The sequence below is a fragment of the Schistocerca serialis genome, chromosome 9 (genome assembly GCF_023864345.2).
Source record: "Schistocerca serialis cubense isolate TAMUIC-IGC-003099 chromosome 9, iqSchSeri2.2, whole genome shotgun sequence".
In the NCBI taxonomy this organism is placed as follows: Eukaryota; Metazoa; Arthropoda; class Insecta; order Orthoptera; family Acrididae; genus Schistocerca; species Schistocerca serialis.
In genome coordinates, this window is record NC_064646.1 from 443,131,707 (window position 1) to 443,145,953 (window position 14,247).

Below are 14,247 nucleotides of genomic sequence, written 5' to 3' on the forward strand. Positions count from 1 at the left end.
TTGACCGGAGCCGCTATTATTCGGTCTAGTAGCTCCTCAGTTAGCATCACGAGGCTGAGTGCACCCCGAAAAATGACAACAGAGCATTGCGGCCCAGATGGTCATCCATCCAAGTGCCGGCCACGCCCGACAGCGCTTAACTTCGGTGATATGATGGGAACCGGTGTATTCACTGTGGCAAGGCCCTTGCGAAACGATAAGAAGAAGACCAATATTCCGTACTACAATATTCTTAGCGACTGAATTGTGGAAAAAATGACTCTTATCCACGTCCTCAAACCTCCCCAGCACGTAATTTAAGAAGCTGCATGGCCTGTGCATATTCATCTGGAGTACCAAACCTGCGAAGGACATCTTGAATTAACGCCACACAGAATCAGTCCTGTATTGTTTTCCAAAAGTGCAACACTCTATTAATCATGTGGTCATAATGGTTTGCCTCACAAGTGTATCTTCAGAACAACTGTTGTGATAGGTTTTCCGAGATGAGTAACGTACAGCTGTTGTCAAATAGTCAGATTAACGTCGTCCTACACGGATTCCATTTTGTAAAGGACAAAAAATTGAGATAGCTGCCATAATGGTTGTAAGTTTATGGTGCCCCTTAGATGACAGATTAAATAAATAAATAAAAGATATCGAAATTATATAATATCTGTCCCTTAATGGTTTAAAATAACTCCCAGTTTGTTTGTCTCTGGTTGGCACAATTTCCATCGGTTAAAGGAAGTATAAATTGTCACTTTGTTGACAAATTTTAATTTCTTTATGCAGTAATATTATTTGGAATTTGTTGATTAATTTGGACATTTTTAGGATTTCATAAGCCATTGGTCAGTTAAAAATTAATATCTCAATAACCTTAAGGTCTAGAAGACTGTGGTATGATTTCGGTTACAGTGGAAACATTGATGAATGAATTGGTACGCTTCGCATAAAAGTTGTGATTGTTGTTTGCGTTGTCCGTGGGGTATTCTTGGTATAACGGAGGAAGCAGTGTGTATTGATGACACTGCTGTTTTGTGGTAAGGCCTTATGGGACCAAACTACTTACGTCGTCGGTCCCTAAGCCTACACACTACTTAATCTGATTTAAACTAACTTACGCTAAGGACGACACACGCACCCATGCCCGATGGAGGACTCGAACCTCCGACGGTGGGAGCCGCACGGACCGTGACAAGATGCCTAAACCACGCGGCTACCGCGCGCGACTGACACCGCTGTCTGATTACTAACAGTCGCCTGATAAACAATACCATCAATCAACTGTCAGTATATTGTCGCCAAGCCATAAGAAGCAATGAAAGTAGGCTAGATGATATGAAAAAGGCTGACATGCAACGTTTTCCCGTAAAATATCAACAGATGACAAGCCAGTCCACAATTTTTGTTCAGGTGAGTGGTTTAAACATAAAAATCTGAATCGGCTGGAACTTTAGAGAAGTTTACTCAGGAGAAATCTTTACTTGAGACTATTATGTTAGTTATAAAGCCAGTTTATAGGGATTTGACAAATTCAAATTTGTTGAAGACATGTCTGACAGGGGAAACACAAAAGGTGGATGAGACATTCAGTGATGTAGTGTGGACAAGAGCACCTAAAATGCATCTAAGTCATGTCATACATTGAAGCTCTGTGTGTATGGCGCTGTCATCACATTTAATCATGATACTGCTGGCAGACTGAAAGCGTTAGAGGAGCGGGGTGGTTGGAATGCACGAGCCACTCTGGAGAAAATGGACAAGGAGCGAGTCGACAAGGCTGAGCTGTGGGCCAAAACCTGTCCAAGGAGGGATGAAGAAACCTCGTGCATTCAGACAATGTAGATGACGATGAAGACTACAGTGCTGCCGCGTTTTAACTACTATTTCTATTAAAATGTTTACACGAAAAATAAATTGTGACTGCAATTTCTGCAAAATAATTCCCATAAAAATGACCCCTTTTCTCAGGAACTACAAGTGATAGACTCTTACAATATCCTTGTGACACTACACTTCTGGAATGGTTGTGATAACTTGTATACTTCTAGTAAAATGCAAAAATATTTAAAGAAAAAAAAACAAAAAAGAGATAACAGAAAAATAATTCTATCCAAACGCCTTGAATATATATGTTACCGGCCAAACCTGATTTTAAGATGAGATAGTTTCGCCTAGGTCAAACACGTTCATCCTGTTACCGATAGGATCAAACAGTTTAGCCTAGATAGAATTTACATGCTTTAGGATAAATTGGTACGTCCTAGTCTGAACTAATTTTGCCTGGTCGGAACGCATGTCGCTACCTGTACGATCGGGGAATCCCCGTATCATCTCTGGCTCGCCCCTCGCACCTCCCAACCGCTCTTCGCTCGCACTGTTCATTGTTTTGAACGGTATTTTGCAGCGACGAGTGCGAGTGTTAAGTTGCTGGTTGCGTTTAAAAGATTTTATTATAATCCTAGTATAATTACTGTGAGGCGTTTCAACATGATTGAGCCTTCGTGTAGTACATCTACATCCATACTCCTCAAGCCACCTGACGGTGTGTGGCGGAGGGTACCTTGAGTACCTCTATCGGTTCCCCTTCTATTCTAGTCTCGTATTGTTCGTGGAAAGAAAGACTGTCGCTATGCCTCTGTGTGAGCTCAAATCCCTCTGATTTCGTCCTCACGGTCTCTTCGCGAGATATAGGGAGGAGGGAGCAATATACTGCTTGACTTCTCTTTTGTTGACAGACATCACACATTGGTAAGTAGACGCATATCATTTCCTTTGTATTATTGACATATTTTTTGATGTCTCGCCTAACATCCTATCGCGACCTCCATGTCCCACAGCTACATGAGCTGCGTCAATCACATCATAAAGTTCATCAGCTGGAACAAAGTATTTTATATTCCTTTCACACCGCGCAATGAGTTTTTTCACATCACCGATTTTCAAAACAACAAAAGCCCGTCCCGAACTACTGAGTGTCTCTCTTGCAGAGTCTTCCACTGGAGTTTATTATCTCCGTAACGCCTTCGCGATTACTAAATGATCCTGTAACGAAGCGCGCTGCTCTCCATTGGATCTGCTCTTTCTCTTCTATCAACCCTATCTGGTATGGATCCCACACCGGTGAGCAGTATTCAAGCAGTGGACGAACAAGTGTACTGTAATCTACTTCCTTTGCTTTCTGACTGCATTTCCTTCGGATTCTTCCAATGAATCTCATTCTGGCATGTGCCTCACCGACAATTAATTTTATATGGTCATTCCATGTTAAATCACTCCTAATGCCTACTCCCAGATAATTTATGGAATGAACTGCTTCCAGTTGTTGGCCTGGTATATTGAGGCTAAATGATAAAGTATCTTTCTTTCTGTGTATTCGCAGCACATTACACTTGTCTACGCTGAGATTCAATTGCCATTCCCTGCACCATGCGTCAATTCGCTGCAGATCCTCCTGCATTTCATTACAATTTTCCTTTGTTACAACCTAATCAAAAGCTGTGGAGGGAAAAGTTTCTGGAGGAAATTTTGCAGAGTGAAAACAAAAAGGCTTCTCATTATAATGTGTTACCAGCAGACGAATACGCGGATTTGGTTAAACAAGCACAAAACGCAAAAAAGTTGGAATAAAGAACATCATTACGAAAAGAAGACTGAAACGATTTGCTGTTTTGAAAATCGATGATCTGAAAAAACTCATTGCACGGTGTGAAAGGAATATAAAATACTTTGTTCCAGCTGATCAACTTTATGCCGTGATTGATGCAGCTCATGTAGCTGTGGGTCATGGAGGTCGCGATAGGATGTTAGGCGAGACATCAAAAAATATGTCAATAATACAAAGGAAATGATATGCCTCTACTTACCAATGTGTGATGTTTGTCAACAAAAGAAGACAAAAAGGAAAAGAGGGCTAGTTTCAAATCCATTTCTCCATTCGGAAATGAATAGCAGATGCCAAAGGGATTTGATAGATTTCCAAACACAATCAGACGGGAATATAAAATTCATTCTAGTTTACCAAGCCCATCTCACAAAATTTGTTCTCCTTCGTGCGTCAATGAGGGCTGAAGAAGTGGCTTATCATTTGGTTGCCATATTTCTAAGAGTAGGGGCGCCGTGCATTCTTCAATCTGATAATGGCAGAGAATTTGTCAATAATGTTATAATTGAACTCGCAAAGCTTTGGTCATAAATGAAAATTGTGCATGGAAAACCAAGGCACAGCCAAAGTCAGGGTTCTGTTGAACGTGCCAACCAAGACACTGAAAATATGAGAAGTTCTTGGTTGTGTTGTTTTTGTGGTCTTCAGTCCTGAGACGGGTTTGATGCAGCTCTCCATTCTAGTCTATCCTGTGCAAGCTTCTTCATCTCCCAGTACCTACTGCAACGTACATCCTTCTGTATCTGTTTAGTGTATTCATCTCTTCGTCTCCCTCTACGATTTTTACCCTCCACGCTGCCCTCCAATACTAAATTGGTGATCCCTTGATGCCTACCAATCGATCCCTTCTTCTAGCCAAGTTGTGCCACAAACTTCTCTTCTCCCCAATCCTATTCAATACCTTCTCATTAGTTATGTGATCTACCCATCTAATCTTCAGCATTCTTCTGTAGCACCACATTTCGAAAGCTTCTATTCTCTTCTTGTCCAAACTAGTTATCGTCTGTGTTTCACTTCTATACATGGCTACACTCCATTCTAATACTTTCAGAAACGACTTCCTGACACTTAAATCTATACTCGATGTTAACAAATTTCTCTTCTTCAGAAACGCTTTCCTTGCCATTGCCAGTCTACATTTTATACCATTTCTGCTTCGACTATCATCAGTTATTTTGCTCCCCAAATAGCAAAACTCCTTTACTACTTTGTCTCATTTCCTAATCTAATTCCCTCAGCATAATCCGACTTAATTCGACTACATTCCATTATCCTCGTTTTGCTTTTGTTGATGTTCATATTATATCCTTCTTTCCACACACTATCCATTCCGTTCAACTGCTCGTCTAAGTCCTTTGCTGTCTCTGACAGAATTACAATGTCATCGGTGAACCTCAAAATTTTTATTTCTTCTCCATGGATTTTAATAGCTGCTCCGAATTTTTCTTTTGTTTCCTTTACTGCTTGCTCAATATACAGATTGAATAACATCGGGGAGAGCCTACAACCCTGTCTCACTCCCTTTCCAACCACTGCTTCCCTTCCATGTCCCTCGATTCTTATAACTGCCATATGGTTTCTGAACAAATTGTGAATAGCCTTTCGCTCCCTGTATTTTACCCCTGCTACCTTCAGAATTTGAAAAAGAGTATTCCAGTCAACGTTGTCAAAAGCTTTCTCTAAGTCTACAAATGCTAGAAACGTAGGTTTGCCTTTCCTTAATCTATTTTCCAAGATAAGTCGTAGGGTTAGTATTGCCTCACGTGTTCCAACATTTCTACGGAATCCAAACTGATCTTCCCCGAGGTCGGCTTCTACCAGTTTTTCCATTCGTCTGTAAAGAATTCGCGTTAGTATTTTGCAGCCGTGACTTATTAAATTGGTTGTTCGGTAATTTTCCCATCTGTCAACACCTGCTTTCTTTGGGATTGGAATTATTATATTCTTCTTGAAGTCTGACGGTATTTCGCCTGTCTCGTACATCTTGCTCACCAGATGGTAGAGTTTTGTCCGGACTGGCTCTCCCAAGGCCGTCAGTAGTTCTAATGGAATGTTGTCCACTCCCGGGTTCTTGTTTCGACTCAAGTCTTTCAGTGCTCTGTAAAACTCTTCACGCAGTATCGTGTCTCCCATTTCATCTTCATCTACATCCTCTTCCATTTCCATAATATTGTCCTTAAGTACGAGTATATCGCCCTTGTATAGACCCTCTATATACTCCTTCCACCTTTCTGCTTTCCCTTCTTTGCTTAGAACTGGGTTTCCATCTGAGCTCTTGATAGTCATACAAGTGGTTCTCTTTTCTCCAAAGGTCTCTCTAATTTTCCTGTAGGCAGTATCTATCTTACCCCTAGTGAGATAAGCCTCTACAGTGTTACATTTGTCCTCTAGCCATCCCTGCTTAGCCATTTTGCACTTCCTGTCGATCTCATTTTTGACACGATCGTATTCCTTTTTGCCTGCTTCATTTACTGCATTTTTATATTTTCTCCTTTCATCAGTTAAATTCAATATCTCTTCTGTTACCGAATGATTTCTACAAGCCCTCGTCTTTTTACCTATTTGACCTCTGCTGCCTTCACTACTTTATCTCTCAAAGCTACCTATTATTCTTCTACTGTATTTCTTTCCCCCATTCCTGTCAATTGTTTCCTTATGCTCTCCCTGAAACTCTGTACAACCTCTGGTTTAGTTTATCCAGGTCCCATCTCCTTAAATTCCCACCTTTTTGCAGTTTCTTCAGGTTTAATCTGCAGTTCATAACCAATAGATTGTGGTCACAGTCCACATCTGCCCCTGGAAAAGTCTTACAATTTAAAACCTGGTTCCTAAATCTGTGTCTTACCATTATATGATCTATCTGAAACCTGTCAGTATCTCCAGGTTTCTTCCATGTATACAACCTTCTTTCATGATTCTTGAACCAAGTGTTAGGTATGATTAAGTTATGCTCTGTGCAAAATTCTACCAGGCGGCTTCCTCTTGCATTTCTTAGCCCCAATCCATATTCACCTAATACGTTTCCTTCTCTCCCTTTTCCTAGTACCCAATTCCAGTCACCCATGACTATTAAATTGTCGTCTCCCTTCACTATCTGAATAATTTCTTTTATTTCATCAATTCTTCGTCATCTGCAGAGCTAGTTGGCATATAAACTTGTACTACTGTAGTAGGCGTGGGCTTCGTGTCTATCTTTGCCACAATAAGGCGTTCACTATGCTGTTTGTAGTAGCTTACCCGCACTCCTATTTTTTTATTCATTATTAAACCGACTCCTGAATTGCCCCTATTTGATTTTGTGTTTATAACCTTGTATTCGCCTGACCAAAAGTCTTGTTCCTCCTGCCACCGAACTTCACTAATTTCTTTTATATCTAACTTTAACCTATCCATTTCCCTTTTTAAATTTTCTAACCTGCCTGCTCGACTAAGTTCTTGGTTAAAGGACAACAATTCGACGAAGTGGTCGGGAGCATTAAGGTATGTCCAATTCATGAAAAATCGAGCTTACCACTCTGGGATAAAACAATCGCCTTACAAAGCATTATTCGGAATCGAACCTAGAGTAGGACTTTCCACTTCCTCGTTCCCTCAAGAAATCATAAATGATATTCGGGATGAAGATGACCTAAAGAAGGCAATCGAAGTGACAGCAATACCAAACAGTACGAAGACAGTGATATATAACATTGTGAAAATTGACACAAACGACATTCAAAATGCTAGAAAAATTGCGGTATAAAATTTAACAAAACACGCTAAAAGAATGAAAGCTTCACCTGACAAATTCCATCCACCAGCTGCCGTTGGAGACAACGTCACGATACCTATTCCAGATGTAGATAAAGGCAGATGTGACCTTCGAAACATAATTGGGGTAATACATCAAAAGGTTGATGAGAGCGTCTACAAAATTGCCACCAAGCATGGCGTACTTCAAAAACATTATTGCAGGTATAATTTTATTGAAATTTTCCATAATTTTTTGTAGTAAAATATTAAAAATATTTGTGTTATCATCTTTTTTTATTTTTTTTAGGACTGATTTCGACGTCTGCATTCAGAAGTTTTTAGATGTGGGAGATATTAACCAGTAGATTGAAATATCTTTAAGGACTGCAGCCACAAAACATTTTTTGGATCAGGGCAAGGCTTCATGAAATGCAATTGCATGAAAAACTGTACAACAAACAAATGCACTGGGAAAAACGAAGTACTCTGCAATTCTAAGTGCCACCAATGTAAACCTTGCAAAAATAAGCAAACTGCAGATAAGGTGATTTCTGTGGATGGATAAATGTAAGTTGATCTGGAGACAGATGTGAAGTTACTGATAAGTTAACTAATAACTTTAATGAATCGTATTGAATATTTAATTTCTATTCCTTTATTCAGTTTACTTTTAAAAGCTTATAGAAGATACAAACTAGGTGAAATGAGTTCAGACTATGACGTACGGTACCAGTTTATCCTAAAGCATGTAAATTCTAACTAGGATAAACCAATTCGACATAGGCTAAAGTGTTTTATCCTGTCAGAAACAGGATGAACGAGTTTGACCTAGGCGAAACTAGTTCAACCTAAAATCGGGTTTGGGCGGTAACATATATACTTCTACCAAACTAGAGGAGTGAGTACACGAAGTATCTATAAGAAACCTGTAAAAGTTTCGTTAAGTTGCATGAAGTAGTTCTTGAAAAAAATGGGTCATTAAATTAGAAAAATTAACATTAGCGGAATACGCCATTCATACTTCCCTTGAGAGCCTGTACGTGATAAATGACTAAACGAAATTCAACGCGAACACCGATGGCACAAGGATAAAAGAAGAACTTATCGAAATTAGTTTTTTTAGTCAAAACTGCACAATAAATAAGTTTAGCCTGAAGGGGAAATCGTTTTACCATGCATGCAATAGGAAACAGTTGTAAATATATATATTAACGTTTAGGCCTACTATATATTTTGGATTCGAGTCTTTTGTACGCTCTAGATAACAGCAGAGGCAATTTCGTTGCTTGTTTATGAGTAATTCTGGATAGAATTCATCGGTTAATTTGTTCGTGTCCTGGAAAACATTCTGTCGACCTAAATACATCTTGGTCGACAGGACATATGAGCCGACGTTATCAATTTTCATGGCCTTCTTTTAGGTCGACGTCGTCTGCAGCAAAACAACGCGTCGAGTGTACATGGGAGCCATCTAGCGGACGGCGCGTTAACTGCATAGTCTTCGGCCGTCTACCACGCGGCATTGCGACTGGTCAGATATACTGATCACGTACGACTTCACGTGCTATCACGCACATAAAACATATTCAGCATTAGGTAGGAAAACCATATAGAGCACACAGGGTGTTCGGAGATTCCCATTCCAAACTTCTAGGACCTGCACAGGGGAATGAGTACATAACATTTTGAATAGCAATCCATGTCCGCAAATGTTCTACGACCGTTTCAGTCCCGACGTTTAGCTCATCTATTTCTGCTTGAGGAATTGAATTAGGCATGACGCTGTACAATTATCAAGTTACAATTCGAAAGGAAACATAACGAAACATCCACTTAACATTTAAGTACATTTCTTTGTATTAATACTTAAACAGTACGTTTTTACATTATTCCAAAATTAAAGAACCAGCGCACTGTACGTACAGAGCAGTATTAGTGCATAACAACATCCGTTCGATGTGGCGACCGCCAACGTTGTTATACACATTTGTACACGTCATCCCGTCTACAATATTGCATACCAGTACAAGCAACTCTGAGACTTTTCTCATTCTCTAAGCAGACTTGGAAGCGTTACACATCTGAACTGAAACCGCCGTCCGGACATGGGTTCCCATTCAAAGTATTATCTACACTGTCCCCTATACAAGTCCTAGAAGTTTGTAACGGTATTCCCGAACACTCCGTATGTTAGGCCTACCTGAGGAGCTGGTTACGCATTCACTTCCTTAAATATCAAACGGAGATTCGAAAGTCACATGAACGAATAATTTTCAAAACAAAACAAAAAATGGACAATGTGTTATGGGAGTCATTAAATAGATAACTTCGTTCGCACAGCTATCTTCATGAGACGAAACTACGTTTCATAAACTGCTGTCAATCACAAAGTACGTAATTTACAATAAAATAATACACCACCAGCTGTGCCTGTTAGCTCCGAAACAGTGATCTTAAATTCTTGTATACTTCCTTTCTTATTTAAGCTGCAAAATAACGTCAAAAATATAGCTAACCAACTCACTGTTAGCCTGATGCTATTCACAGGCATTCAGAAGCTGACCTACATTCTATGTCTGGAGCACTTCCGAAGTTATTCCTGCATCTGTCAATGAGTCTCCATCCACGGTAACATGCTGTCCCCTCCCAGCCAAGAAATCTTCAATGTAGTCATAAACTTCGCTTGATACCGCGTACGATTGTACTTTTGATAATACGTGTAGATATGGTGCTGAGTCAAATGTTTTTTCGGAAACTGAGGAATACCTGACTGTCCACCACATAATTGATGTTTTCGGAAACATTGCCGGTTGGCATGGAGGCGGTCATTCTTTTCGGAGATAACTCATAGCATTCCAGCTCAGAACATGTCCTTAGATTCTACAACACATGACTGTCAATATCTTTGACTGCAGTTTTGTGGATCAGTTACGCTAGCCTTCCAGTAGATGGATGTGACCCGTGCTTTCTTCCAAATACTGCGTACGGTTTTTATGTCCCACGATTATAGTTAGAACAGTAGTAATTCAGCCGTAAATTCAGTGTAGACTTTAATAGGGATTCCATCGGGCCCTGGAGCTTTGTTCAGTTTTAACGAGTTATGTAGTTTGTTAACGCCACTGACACTAATATCTATTTCACACATCTTTTCAGTAAACGTGCCTTATTTCACACTCGGAACTCGTAAACACTGATGATGTTATGACACTGTTACGTATCAATCAGCCACGAAGTTCTTGTGTAATAAGACATCCGACAGAGTTGCTATTGACATTTCAACGGATTCGTTTCGTGGAAGGCAGTGTTCCGCTCTAAAAAATGCTGTCCCCACACATAATTTGTAGTTTCTGGTTAGTATACGACTTCGTTAAGAAAAAATGTTTGCTGTTGTAAAACAGTTAACACATCAGAGTACAGAACAGAATCAGATCTCTCAAAACTTTGTATAGTAATCACCATAAGAAAGAGATAAAGGACAAACGAACAAAAACTAAGAAGGTAAAATGATTTTTCAGAATATATTTCAGTCGTCAGTTACGTATATTTTTTATTACACCTTATTGGTTTCGTCAAATTATTTTTGTCTCTTTAGAAGCTACAAAATTAGGGCTACAAAATGATCCTTTTGGAAGGCTGGAATATGTAAACATTCCCACCTGAATTCAAAAGATTTGTTGAATGATCAAGTATTAAAAAACACACCCTATTTTGGCTGCATATCATCTCTTATAAAATGTGGAAATTAGCAATTCCTATTTATATGTAAGAACTGCGTTCCATGTTTTTTTTCACATGTATTTTATTAAACGTCCTTATATACCTTCGTTATATTTTTATTGTGTTCCTTGCTACTAGCACACCAGCCTGGCATATTCAGTTGCTGTAAATTGTCAATCTATGTTTACAGTACTCAGACACAATAACTACATTTCTGGACATATCACGAGATTTTACTTCTATGAAGAACACATTGACACTACTACACCAATACTACGTACGTTGCTGTAACATACTTCTTATACTTCAAATATATCCCTAGTTTTGTAGGCTTCTGGAGATGACAAATTAATTTGTCGAAACTGTAAAGGTGTAACAAAATATATTTGAAACTCGTGACTTAATGTTATTCTGAAAAATATATACTAAAGTTGTTGAAAATTATAGCGATGAATAAAACAATAAATCACTGCGAATTTTTCCCAGATATCGTTCAGCTGGTGCAAGTAATAATAGTCATTCATCTCTATATGAGAATGAAAGCAATTGCGACTTTCTTTATTTTTCAATACTGAGCAGTTATTTAGGTGTTAAAAGGGTAGTTCCGCAGTTCATTTCGAACTGAGTCTATTTAATAAAGTACACCGTTCTCTGAAGGTCAGTCCAACACAATTGCCTAGTGATGAAGGTCTGCCCTTAATGCTTGCCATAATAGAGTGGAAAATGTCACGACTTGACTTCTAACTAACATTTCGGAGCAAAGGTTGTTCCTCTTCGTATGAAGGCAGTCACTTGCCCTGACATTTACGGTGAAGACTGTCTCGGTAAATTTTCACTGCACGCCGCGTTACTTCGCACATGTGGCAATACAATTGTTTCAATTCAGGTGCACCATTTATAAATTCTTCACGCGCTATCGTACACTCCACGACGGATTCATGACAACGGAAGAGCAAAACATTCATCTAGCAAAGAGTGAGAAAAATAATTCGACCGTGACAGGACTCGAACCTGCAATCTTCGGATCCGAAGTCCGACGCCTTATCCATTAGGCCACACGGTCGGTGGCTACTGCGTGCTCTGTATCTCCTTTTCTCCACAAAGTAGTTCAATCTCCTGCCGCTAGAGGTTATTACGTTGGTGGTTTCACGTTAACTCTAAAGATGGCAGCACACTCTAGGCGTAGAGCTATGTACTGACTTCAAAGTGTACAAATGGAAAGATTTGTCGGTGTCTTCTCGAAAAAACATTCCGTATTAGGAAGACTCATACTCGACATTGTTTTTGTGCGAAGCAATTGTCGTAACGTGTACTTCAATGTCAGACGTTAAACAGGAAGAAACACGTCTCACATTGCTATGTCGAAAGTTTTGAATGCAGACGGCAGCTGCATATGGATCGAGAATGAATATTATATTTTATACGCGGTTATCCCCTCTTAATCCATACACCCAACATGCTGGAAATGAGTAAATTTAATTTTCACCTGATGCACGAGAAATAATGTTTACAGGGCTATCTACATTTACGTCCCACTGTACCAGTTATTAGAGCTTCGCCCGTTCCATTCACATATAAAACTCGGGAAGAATAATTGTTTTTGCCTCCGAGCGTGCTATAATTAATCTAATCTCGTTCTCAGCATCCCTACGCGTGGGGTACGTAGGGGGTTGTAGTGTACTGCCATACTCGTCATTTAAAGCCGTCTCTTGAAACTTAGTGAACTTTAACATCTGAACTTCAACATCTCTTAACATTCAACATAATTTTCCTGAAACATGTTCTTCCAGTAACTCCTACACAGATTCATTGCGTGTTAAAAAGATTTTGGGTACAGATTTCACAAAAATAATAAAAAGCGCAACTGGAAACAAAACTACTGGGATTTCCGCCACAGATTTTTATGAGCAGTCAGTTTTCGTTATGAATTTTAATATCGTTCTATCTTCATTGATTAAAAATTGAATTATACCGTACTGGAGTATCTAACGGCATTGGTTCTGCAGGAGCTATGCTGACAAACTAGTCCAAGACAGAGATCGGAAAATAGGCCTACTTTTCAAAAACACGTCGTGAATAATAAGAACTGGTAAGTGGAGCAGAATATGGCAATTTTAGGAATAATGGATCCCAAGCCAAAGACCCGCAGACAAGAATATGTTGATTTAAAACGTCCCCGGACATCATATGCGTGAAGTCTACGGTAATTGCGACAGCAAAATACAGGGTTAGTGTAAGTGATTCATTCGTTTTCATAGTTCTGTATGCACCAAAGTATTACACGTAAAATTATTAGTGACGCAGGAATAGAGCCATCAGCTCACCATGTTCGCATTTTGCAAATTTTCTGTGTGGGCCTCTCTGATTACACGTCGCACGCCTAAACGGTAATCAGGTTCGTTCCATACCGTATGCAGTAACATTCTGGCAGTAGTCATCACAGCAGCATAGATGCGTTGAAGAGCTATTCCAGTATTTTTTGTAAGTTTGCAGGCTTTCGTGGCCGTTGTCATTGGAGTTAAAAATCTTCTGGGCTATTAGGCCGCGTCATGTTTCTTCTAAAATGTTCGACGTTTCGACCCCTCTGCTGGGATCTTCCTCAGGATATTTTGGTGTCCACTACTGCTGGAACACTGTCGGAGACGAGTGTCGCGTTCACTTATAAAGGGGAGTTTTCTGGCGTTCGTACTAGAGAAGTGATAGTATTGGTTAAAATTCATATGGCTACCATTAGTGGGCCATAGTCATTGGCTAATATTCCCGCTCTGATGCAGAAAAAGGGCGTTGGTAGCTCATCTCCTGTCAATACCACAGGCGGTCACCGCCACTGGATAGAAAGGCACTATTCCCCACGTATGCTGGAGAAGGGTTATTGGTTGAAATGCCTGCTACCGCTATTGGTTGGTCGTCATCAGTGGCTAGATTCGAAACGGACAGAGCAAGAGAGAGGGAATGTTTACCAAAAATATTATTGTTCGCCGAGGTGACTTGTAGCGCGTTGTTCATGCCGCTCACACACCGCGGCCGAGTGTTTACTTCTTTGATGCCGGGGAGCAACGATGCCGGAAGCCTATAGCCGTCCTCTCATTGAAATTATATGCATTCTTAGAAATTTCAACCGCTTCTCGATCTTTCTTCCATAAATGTTT

General features: G+C 39.8%; 1 non-coding gene across 1 annotated transcript; it reads right to left on the reverse strand.

The window, feature by feature from the left end:
* Nucleotides 1-12,088: 12,088 nt before the first annotated feature.
* Nucleotides 12,089-12,161, reverse strand: Trnar-ucg (transfer RNA arginine (anticodon UCG)). The gene has a single exon. It is a non-coding gene; the product is annotated as a tRNA-Arg (tRNA).
* Nucleotides 12,162-14,247: the final 2,086 nt, after the last annotated feature.